Source organism: Tupaia chinensis, unplaced genomic scaffold (genome assembly GCF_000334495.1).
Source record: "Tupaia chinensis unplaced genomic scaffold, TupChi_1.0 Scaffold139677_1, whole genome shotgun sequence".
Taxonomy (NCBI): domain Eukaryota; kingdom Metazoa; phylum Chordata; class Mammalia; order Scandentia; family Tupaiidae; genus Tupaia; species Tupaia belangeri.
The window spans coordinates 1293324-1304572 of record NW_006199558.1 but is presented as its reverse complement, the minus strand read 5'-3'; the positions used below and the strand labels follow the sequence as shown (position 1 = coordinate 1304572).

Genomic DNA, 11249 nt, shown 5'->3' with positions numbered 1-11249 from the left:
AGGGAAAGACAACAGAATTTTTAAGTAAGCTAGTATCATTATTGGACAGGCTAGTGGGTATAAATGCAAAGGCCAGGTATAAATTGGGCCCACAAAAGTGAAAAGTAAAGATTTTCCCATATGACTTTATAAAGAACAGAGCTGGGTCATAGTGCTATTTTTATTTTAAGATTGGGTTAAAAGATTAACTCCTCTTCTCATGATTAAACTTGTGTAGCTTTTGTAGTAAAATTTATACCTTCTTTAAAAGTACTAGCAAAAGGGAATAAAGTTTTCTACACCTAAGGCTAATACAAAATTACAACTCAGATGAAATTTCTCTCATGCACCCTCTAACATAAATCCAGGTTCATAAATTTTGGCTTTTTATTTAGGTGTTCTATAAAAATGGTAATCTAAGTTGAAGTTAGTGATCTCTATTTATTTATATAAAAAGCTCTGTATACCACATAGGTGTATTAATAGTTTTTATTATAATATTTATCACTGTTAGGCAATTATGCCTTTTGGGCATAGAAGATATTGGCAGACACGATCTCATCCTTTAAAGTAGATGTAGTCTATGTGTGCTAAATGGCTGAAAACAGTCACATGAAGAATATTCAGATAATTGATTAATACTAACATTAAATAAGAAACTTAAAAATAAACTGGGGCCTTGGTGGATTTTGGAACAGATCAGCAAAAGGGTTATGATGCATATGTAAGATAAGTTCAGAAAAGGGTTGTTATTTTCTCCTACATTCCTGAGGAGTAATTTAGGGAAAATATGGCACTTTGGTAGTAGTTTGAGTAATGGAAGGAATGAAATCAGAGACCGGAGGAGTAGATACTCCATATAGCATGTAAATTTTCTGCAGCAGAGTAATGATTTTCATCCAATGAGAATATAATTAGATTTTATATTAACTACCAAAATGGAGTTAAATGAGGAGGTCATTGGTGACCAAGAATGGAGAGGTTCATTATCAGACTTGGTAAAATGGCAAGAAGCAAGATGGATTAAACATCTGGTATTAGTTAAAAGCACATTCTTTGATATCAGATCGAGCACTGCCAGTACTGTCTTTACCATTTATTGTAGCTTATTTCGTAAGCCTACATTTTCTTATTTGCTACACAGAGATAGGAAATACTCCTTGCAAACTTGTTTGTTGTTCTTGCAGTAACCATGTAAGGTTTGGCTTGACTATCAAGCTAATGAGATGCAGTACTTTTTTTTTTTCTTCTTTGATTTTGTCAGAGGTCATGTGAGCTGGCTGGAGAGAGACAGATGAAGAGAAAGAGAAAGAGAAAGAAAGAGAGAAAGGGCCCCCTATGCCCATAAGGAATAGTCATAACCACAATCCCTTCTCCATTTCTCCTTTTGGGACTTTGGGCATACATGTACATACACCAAGTATGTTTTTCAAGCCACTGGACTTGAAAATCATATTCAACCATGTGAGATCCAGCTGCCTTAACCACCAGACCATCAGCTAGCCAGTGACACATTGTCTTATAACAAGCTTCAAAGTTTTTAAGTTTAAGAACAGACAAGAAGGGGGAACCAGCAGTTAGCGTAATGGCTATGTCGCTGGACTCCCACGTAGTCGACCGCGGTTTGCGTCTCGGACCCAGTGGCTTAAATCTCACGCCGGGTGCGTGTGCGTGCGTGCCCAAGATCCCGAGAGGAAAATGGAGGAGAAGGGATTGCAGCGTGACCATCCCCCCTGGGGGGTGATTTCTCGCTTTCTGTCTCTATGTCTCTGTCTGTCTGGCGAGCGCAAGCGCCCTACAGTGAAAATCTCTCAAAAAAAAAAAAGAACAGACAATAAGGAAGTAACACAACATGCCTATTGACAACAGCAGAGGTTATGTGTTTTTGCATGAGTAAGGTGTACTGCTTTTGATGTCCTAGTCCTTTCACACTTGGGAGTATGTGATCTTGAGAGATGACACAGGCTAACATTGGCTTAGGAGACCAATTAGCACTACAGTCCTTTAGTTTTTTTTTTTTTTCCTTTCCCCTTAGGCACACATTTATCTAGGGTGCTCATAATTAGCCCTGATCTTCAGAGAATTTGCTTTATATCAATATTGATTTTTCATAACTTGCCCTAGGCAATAAAGCAGGTGATTGGTCCAGTATGTAGTTCTTGACTGGATTTTTACTTTTCCTCTATCTGATAGCCTATTTTCTAATAGATGTTGTGAAATATATTGATAGGAGAACTGAGCAAGTGTCAAATCTTTGGACATCCCTAAAACTAGAGGAAAATCCACAAGTGCAGCTATTCACTCTTCCCTCTGGCTTTTTTTTTTTTTTTTTTTTAGTTTTTTGCTGTCAGGGGCATTGGCTTTGCAGAAAACTGTCAGGTGCATGTGTTTGACAGAAAGACAGAGAGACAGAGACAGAAAGTGACAAATCACTCCCTAGGGGGAATGGCCATGCTGCAATCCTTTCTCCTCCATTTTCCTCTCAGGATTTTGGGCACGCCCGCACCTGCGCCCAGCGTGAGTTTCTAGCCACTGGTTCTGGGATTGAACCCCTGTTGACCACGTGGGAGTCCAGTACCTTAACCACTGCGCCACCTGCTGGCCCTCTTCCCTCTGGAATTTACCTCATAAGATTTTGTGAGGCGTTAATAAAATAATTAGAATTCTTAGTACAGTAAATGACACATAGTGCTACGTATTTTGTCAGTTAACATCATCCTTATTAATAAGTTTCAGTATATAAAATTGATATTGGGTTTTATCTGACCATATTCTGTTTAGGACATGATATCTATAACTATAGGCAACAGCTTACTGCTACTAACTATAAGACATACAATGCCATGTTATTTCTTTAGTAATACATTTAGAAACATTGTTTAATGTTGTTTCTAATCTAGAACAGAAAATAGTTTGCCTTTGTTTATGTTTTCATCACTAAAGGACCATCTAAACATCTTTCTTAAGTAACGATTATAAGGATGTGAATTGGCTATGATATCAAAACTATGTTTATTTTATAGCATCAGATTTAATACAAAGTCTTTGCTTATGCAAAATTTCTAAAGACATATCTTCATCTTCAGCAAATTACCAGCATAATTGTCCAATTTTAGTGAAATATGTATATAATATTCTTTAGTATTATAACCCTAGGAATAAAGCAGATGGAAAAGTTATAGCATTTTGCATTATCAGTCTTCAGAGAACCATGGAAGTAGAACAAAAAAAGAAATACAAATAGTTACTCTGCCTACTCTTTCAGGGATGCTTTTTTCCCTATTATTTCCTGATACCCATAAAATAGAGAAATATCACATTTTTGAGAATCTGGGATCACACTGACCCATAAGCTCTATTATTTAACCATAAAGTATTTTAGAAAATGTTATTAGGAAGAGGTTTATTTTTAGTGTTGACATTATCTTTTGTTTCCTTTCCATTTCTGTCATTCCTCTCATCTCTATTGTTTTTATATTCAGTCTGATAATAATAAAACTTACTTTAACCACTTCCATTAAAAAGTCATATGAAGAAGGTGTAAGGAGAAGGAATTGCAGCGTGACCATTCCCTCTAGGGGGTGATTTCTCGCTTTCTGTCTCTATGTCTCTGTCTGCCTGGCGAGCGCATGTGCCCTATAGCGAAAACCTCTCCAAAAAAAAAAAAAAGGTGTAAATAAATACAGTTTAAAAAAAAATACAAACTAATAACCAATTCAACTTGGACAGTTCATCTTTTGTAGTCTGTCAATTCTCAGATATGTTTTCTCTTTAAAATGCATGCTTCTTCTCATGAGGAAAGTTTCTTCTCTATATGACATTATTTTTGTAAATAATTAATGAACTTTTAAAGGAGAAGGGGATGAACATATTTCATATATAAGTAGAGACTTCTCTTAAAAGTAAACGTGGAGGAGATCAACAGGGGCAACTCTGTTGTCTTCAAAGATTCTGTGCTTAAATGATGTGACTGTTTATTTCCAAGTAAGTGGTGAGACTTTTACACTCTCAGCAACAAATAATGCAATACTTTCCCAGTATGCATGACTTCTTAGGATTTAAAAATGTCATAGCACATGCAAGCTCAATAGTAATACATGCAGAGGCCCCAGGACCTAAAAGTGATTTTTTTAAAAGAATTATTATTTTATTTAACTTTATTTTTAAATTGACCAGAGAGGGAGGGAAGGAGAGAGTGAAAGACAGAGATAGAGAACATGAGAAAGCAAGCCGCCAGGTCTGGGACTCAAACCGTGGTCAGCCATGTGGGAGTCCAGTGCCCTTAACCACCATTCCAACTGCTGGACCCCTAAAGGTGATTTTTAAAGGGAAGACATAAAGATTCAGCTTAATGAGGGCAGGAAAGTGAATATAGTTGTAGATCTGGATCTTACTGTGAGAAATTACCTGCATATTATATGAAAGGCTTAGAGATCAGGCAATTATGGGTAATTAACTGGTAGAGCCCTATACTTCACTCTGACTTAGCAACATGAGAAATCTAGTTAATACAAAGGTAAATTCAGTGGCATTGGGATCCAGGCGATCTACCCACCAGGAGAGAATTCTGACTAGGATTGGGTTTGAGATGGAAATGGGCAGAGAGCATTATCTGGCACTTTAAGAATAATATTAAGAGTTAAGGCAAGACAGGACATCAGAACTAAGCAAAGAATGCGTGTTCAGAGAAATGTTCCTCTTTACTGGAGAACTGATACTGAAATCTGAGATGGAGTTAGAATGACTAATTCGTATATATTAGCTCATTCCTCAAAAGAGGTTGTATACTAGGTCTATGGCTGGCTGCATGATCACTTCTACTTATAACCCCATAAATGGTAGATAGAGGAGACTAGAGAAAAGCCCACTCCGCATTAGCTCATTCCCATCCTTCCTTGGAACTTCACTTTAGGGATCCTTTAAACACCATAATAAAGGAGCAATTTTAGGAAAAGATCAACTGAAATATCAGTTTTCTAATTCTTCAAACAAGCTTGTTTTAGCTAATTACATTATTTTTTATTTTAAATTTATTTACTTTATATTACTTCACTATATATCATTGCACCATACACAATGAATTTTCCCATCCAGAATACACTGTATATTGAATCAATCAAAGATATTACCATACATTTTATCTTCAACAAATTATTTTCCATTACTTGTTTCTTATATATTTTGCTTCTCCCCTCCCCCTTGATTCCTTCCCTCTCACCTTCTACCATTTCCCTCCCTCCTCCCACACTGTCTCTGGTTATCTATAGTCCCCTTCCATGTCCCTCCCCCTCCATTTTACTGATTCACAAAAGATCTTAATTAAGCTAAATAACTTTCATTAGTAAGTGCAGTTGATATAAACATATCTATGAAAACATGTCTAATTTTAGGCATAAAATTTTGTGACTAGAATGAACATATTATAAAGTAACATCTGAGGCTATAGCTTACTGAGGTCATTATGAAGGTTTTTTGTTATTGTTGTTCGTTTGTTCTTTGATGTATTATTTGACTAAAACATTAATGAGTTTCTTCTATGCTTTGCTTTCCAGATTTAAGGATTTTCATTTTCTTTTGAGTTTGTTAATAGCTTCAGCAATTTGTTCATTTTTTTTATTGAAACATAGACTTTTCTCCCTTCCTGACCCCTCTGGAATTGGAAAATATTTGTCAGTATTCTTATTGTGTGGCAGAATGGTTATTTGCATAAGTTCAGTAATATCTGTTGCCTTGGATCAGAAATTGGAAATAATGGTGCCAGGGCTTTGACTGGTGTGCCATATCTCAAGATACGACCAGAAAGCTAAGAAACTAAGGTTGATCTCAAGAAAGCCAACAGAAGTTCGTAGACAGATTGCCTGGCACCATAAACAGTTCTGCCTGGCAGGGAGATAAACAATGTCACTTCCTGGGACCAGCAGTTAGCGTAATGGCTATGTCGCTGGACTCCCATGTAGTTGACCGTGGTTTGAGTCCCGGACCCGGTGGCTTAAACTCACGCTGGGCGCACGTGCATGCGTGCCCAAGATCCTGGGAGGAGAACAGAGGAGAAGGGATTGCGGAGTGGCCATCCCCCGTGGGGGGTGATTTCTCGCTTTCTGTCTCTCTGTCTCTCTCTTTCTGGCGAGCGCATGAGTCCTATTGCAAAAACCTCTCAAAAAAAAAAAAAAAAAAGTCACTTCCTGATAGGCCCAAAAAACTTGAAAGTACTTGCAGGCACAGTCAGATGGTAAATTTCTGACTTGGCTTAGTAGCCTTGGACACTTTTTAAAGAGTCAAATCTGAAGTTCCCTGTAAAAGGTTCCAGCAAAACCAACTAAATCAATGAGTATTCTTGTGGGGCTTTGTGCAAATAACAGGCCAAATCGAGACTAAAATTATTTTTTTTGCAAATAAGTAAGTTTATTTCTCTTAATAAGTAAGTAAAAGGGGGAATGGAGAGAGAAAAAAATGTTTCAGAAGAAAATTACATTTCTCTTGCTACTAGAGTATAGCTTTGTCCACATCTGTTTTTTGAATTTTCAGTATCTACCTACTGTTTGAACAAAATTACAGTACACTTGTTACTAGATTTTAGCTTTGTCCATATCTGTTTTTTGAGTTTTTTATATCTACCTACTGTTTGTCCATTTCTGTTTTTTGAGTTTTTAGTATTCACCTACTGTTTGAACTGTTTGGGTTTATAGCTTAAGCAAATTTTTCTTAACTTTTAAAAATTTGTATTTATTAAAGCTAAAATGGCTTTTCTTGAAGCTAATTATGTTATTTTAAAATTTGAAATCTAGCCCATAATGGTGCCAATTTCTTGGTGCCTAGTGTATATTTCCCAAGCAGCACAGACTTCATTCCATGATATGAGTACTGCAGTGATTTTTCAACTTGACAGTCATTTCATTTTCCTCTCTCTGATTTTTCTCAAATACAAGTAATTCTCACTATAAGAACTCTAGGTTTTCTTGGTTGACATGCTTGGATGCTTTAAAAATCATATTTTGAGTGCTCTTCTGACCTTGAGAAGAGAGAGCATGCTATCTAATTGAGATTATAAATTTATGATCTTATAAGTTACTCCTCGAAATGGTGGAAACAACACTTTGCAAAATAAAACTTAGAGCAGATCACATTTTATGCTTCATGGTATGCACAACTCATAAACTACATTTTAAAAAATTTAGATAGATCAGGCATTTAATGGAAAATATCTTGCTTTAGATCATTCCTTCACTTACTAGCTATTTTTATATATTATTAAACCTTTTACAGTGCATATAAAATTCTCTTCAATAAGTTTTTTATTTATTTTTTTTTTTAGAGGTTTTTGCTATAGCGCGCGTGCGCTTGCCAGAAAGACAAAGAGAGACAGAGAGACAGAAAGGGAGAAATCACCCCCCCCCCCCGGGATGCCCCTGCCACAATCCCTTCTCTTCCATTCTCCTCTTGGGATCTTGGGCATGCACGCACATGCACCCAGCGTGAGTTTTAGCCACTGGGTCCGGGGCTTGAACCGTGGTCGACTACATGGGAGTCCAGCAACATAGTCATTACACCAACCACTGGTCCCAATTGTTTTATATCTCCATATTACTACCCAAAGTTTGGTGTCAGAGTCACCTGGAATGCTTATTTAAAGAGTAAATTCAGGAGCCAGCAGGTGACACAGTGGTTAAGATGCTGAACTCCCACATAGCCTACCATGGTTTGAGTCCCAGAGCCAGGGTCTTGAAAATCACACAGTGTGCATGTGTGCCCTAAATTTCGAAAGAATGGAGGAGAGGGGTTGCAGTGTGACCATTCTTCCTAGGGGATAATTTCTTATTTTCCCTCTCTCTCTCTCTCCCCAGTGTGAGTAAATGTCCTATGGAAAAAGCCTAAAAAAAAAAAAAAGCATATACATTTGTTCAACTCTAGACCTGATTCTGAATCACTACATAACTCCTCTGTAATGCAAAGTCTAGGAATCATCCAGTTAAATTTTGTTTTTATAAATTTAATCACTGTATAGAATTACAGTATACAAAATAAATGTTCCCATCATGAATACACTGTATTCATTGTCAGTCAACGATATTATTATACACATTGTCATCAATGACAATTTTCCATTTTTGTGTCCCTTAAATGTTTTGCTTCTTTTTCTCCTCAATTCCTTCCCTTGCACCGTCCCATATAGGAATCAGCCAGTTTTGGAGCCAGTCCTCTCCAGCTAAGAAGCTAACCAGACTGCCTGCCTCTCAGACCATTCCTCATCCTGGGATATTCTGCACTCTATATCCAAGATATTTCATTCAGTATCAGGCAAATGTTCGTTGATGACCTACTGTGTGCACTCTATATCCAAGATATTTCATTCAGTATCAGGCAAATGTTCGTTGATGACCTACTGGCAAATGTTCGTTGATGACCTACTGTGTGCTAGGGACTCTCCTAAGTACCCATGATTCAAAACAAACAGGACATAACTGTCTTCAAGAGTATATGATGCATGGGAGACAGAGTTCTAAAACATATCACAGTGTGATACACATTGCATCAGAGAAAGCAAAGGGCTATAGAAGCAAAGAAGACAGAAGCCATCCAAGAGAAGAGAATATATTATTTAACAGAAGAAATGGCTTGTGAGCTGGGTTAAAGCTATTTTCCAGAAAAGGAGAAAGATGCCTCAGAGAGGGAAAAATTAGTAACCCTCCATGTCTGTGTTCAGAGAGAAGTTGTTTAGGTGGCTGGAACATACTATGTGTGAACAGAAATCCAGGGACTTAACTGAGAGGGGCCCTGTGAAATACAGTAAGCAGTCTCTCCTAGTCTGTAGGTGATGAGAAACATTCAAAGTTTTTTAAGGCACATAGGGATAGGACTAGATGGAGGACTGTCACTGCTTAATCTTCAATAGGAAAATAATGTCTTATAAGGAAGATTGTGTCTCCTCTGCACCAAAAAGCAAAAAAAAAAAAAAAATGACTACTTTGAATTTATATACAATATAAAATAGTCAGTCTTGATTTTTAAAACTAAATTGGATTACTGCCACCCAAGACATAGAATCAGAGTCTAGTTATCTTGATATGGCTAATATTACAAATGATAAAAATTCTGTATTTTTTATGAAAAATTAAAAAGCAGTTATTAGGTTTATAAGCATCTGAAATACAATGTTATTTTTAAATCTTCCTGTTTCTTAATGGAACTTTTTTGCTTCTACACAGAATTTTTAAATGCGTTACAGCTGTGACAACTATGTGTGCTGTGGAATTTCCCATGTAGACATCACCAAAGCGGCCTATCTCCACGCCTGTCCTTCATCAGCTCAGAGAGTTCATATTCAATCTTCAAGGACAGAGGAGAAAGGAAAAAAGCCTAAGGACAGGCCAAGGAGATTCACTGACTATTTATAGAATAACCTTGTGTTGGAGAAAATCAGCTCTTCAGAGAGAGGGAACTAAAGCTTTTTGTGTGCATTTAATAGAAACAGCAGCAATGTGAAATAAAAGGAAACAACTCCTAAATCAAAGAAATGCTTTGTAATTCTCAAAGAAGAATGTCAGGAATAAATTTAAAACTAACAATGAGCTAAAGTGAAATGATTCTTTAGTGTCTTCTGTTCTTTTATTGTTCTGTTGGGATGCTCTATCTCAAGACTATTTTCTTAGACAAGTCCCCTGCTTCCCCAAGACCCGCCAAAGTAGTAAAATATCACAAATTAAGCATCACTTCTACACCTTAAATGTGAGGTACACCTCTGTTGAATTTTTGTTAACATACAAATTTATAAGTACTATTGCATAGGGGATTTAAATAATTTATATATTTTAATAATATATATATTTTCTAATTCCACTCTTATGGTGTCCTGCCTCACTTAAACTCTGGAAGTATGAGAGATACTTTGTTCCTTTTTTTGTTTGGAAGCAATTTCATGGAGCTGTAGTTTTTTGCAACACTTTATTATATAACCTTGCCAAGAATCCCCATCCCCCATCTGTTCTCTATAATGTTTTCTTCCCATTTTATTCCAGAAGATGCCAAGACAGCCTCCTGGTGGGTTACCTTGGCAACCTCATGTGTCATGTTTTAGAAAGTCCCAGGGCTGCTGTTTTATTTCAATTTGCATGCACTTCAGGCAGCTAACTGTAAATTAAGAAGGCCTATGGTAGAATCAACCTTTTTGTTTCTTGCAGAATAAAAAACAGATAAATAGGATCACTTTTCACTGAAATCCACTTATATTTTATACTGTATATAGGAAAACTTTTAGTCTTAGCTAAAATCATGGTGTTTTTCACATAGCACCTCATACCTTGACTCCGTAATGCCACATAATATAATACACAGCGTATTATTAATTGAGTATTATAATACTCTATGTGACTGCTTGATCTCATTTTTGAAATAGCATGCCACTTTACAAATTTATGATGACAGCCATACAAGACTTTTCTCAATGGAACTTTTGACATGTCAATCAGTGTAAGATAGCAGTAACTCAAGATTATTTGATACAGCAAGCTACAAACTTCAAACAGCCCCCAATCAAATATTGAAAATGTTGTATTTTAATTTTTACATTTAAAGAGTCACAATCTTTTGCTATATCTTTTGAAAATTAGTAAGGATTTCTTTTGTATAAGCTTAAAATACTTTTTAAATATATATTTTGTGGAAAATAACATAGTTTGTATTAACATTCAAGGATAGATTTTTGCTGTTTAATTAAAAGCAAGTTATGAACATTTCTTGAAATTTGAGCCAAATTGTATATGAATATAGTAGCAAAGCTGAAATAAAGAGTAAATAAATACATTTAAAAATAATTTTAATAATTCTTAATAATTTTAAATATTTTTAAAATAAGTAAGTAAATAAAAGTAAATAAATTCTTTCTGAAACTTCAGTATTTAAATATAAGAGAGAGAGAGGGAGGGAGAGTGATGGATTATTGCATTCTCTTTAGTAAGAAAATTGCCATTATGCATAGTCTAGTCTACGAGATATAATTTACCAGCACCAGACCAGATCTCCAAGAAGTTCTGCAGGGAGTGCTATACCAGGAAAATTAGATACAGTCACACAGAAATAAGAATTCAAAAACTAAGAAATAAGAATTCAAAAACTAAGAAAATGGTCAACTTAATTGTAGGGACAAGTCTGGAGTTGAATATTATATCCTAGAATATTATCAAGAAGATTGGACCACAACAGAAGATAGGTTAAGTATATGAGACTAAACTGTGAAATAGAATTTTATGACTTTTTACTAAAACATTGCTAATTTT

General features: G+C 35.9%; 1 long non-coding RNA gene across 1 annotated transcript in view; it reads left to right on the top strand.

Annotated features, from left to right (window-relative positions):
* The window catches only part of LOC114004709 (uncharacterized), a 119317-nt gene extending 109667 nt beyond the window's left edge, over window positions 1-9650 (top strand). Inside the window, exon 3 of the long non-coding RNA XR_003546779.1 lies at window positions 9183-9650. This is a non-coding gene — a long non-coding RNA (uncharacterized LOC114004709). The remainder of the gene's footprint in view (window positions 1-9182) is intronic.
* The last annotated feature ends 1599 nt before the right edge of the window (window positions 9651-11249 follow it).